Here is a 302-nt window from a genome sequence, read left to right on the forward strand (position 1 = left end):
GCCTCCCTTTCGAGAAATGACCCTTGGCTCCGGAGCCTCTGCAGATCCGCTGATTGCCGTAGTGGGGCAGGGAGAAGCAGCTGAGTGCTTTGTTTTTGTGTTGTGTTTTTTTTTCCGGTGCTCCTGTTCCTGCTCGATGCTGGGGGTGGATCCTGAGATGTGAGCGACCGTTTCTGGCAGCAGCTGTGCCCGGACACGCTGGGAGGGGGGTGGGAGGGTGCATGGGCAGCTGTGCGCACAGCTGGCTGCAGGCCAGCGCAGCTGGGGGACACGCAGAGGAAGGCTGGGCAGGAGAAGCAGCC

Source organism: Apaloderma vittatum, unplaced genomic scaffold, assembly GCF_000703405.1.
Source record: "Apaloderma vittatum isolate BGI_N311 unplaced genomic scaffold, ASM70340v1 scaffold29000, whole genome shotgun sequence".
Lineage (NCBI taxonomy): Eukaryota > Metazoa > Chordata > Aves > Trogoniformes > Trogonidae > Apaloderma > Apaloderma vittatum.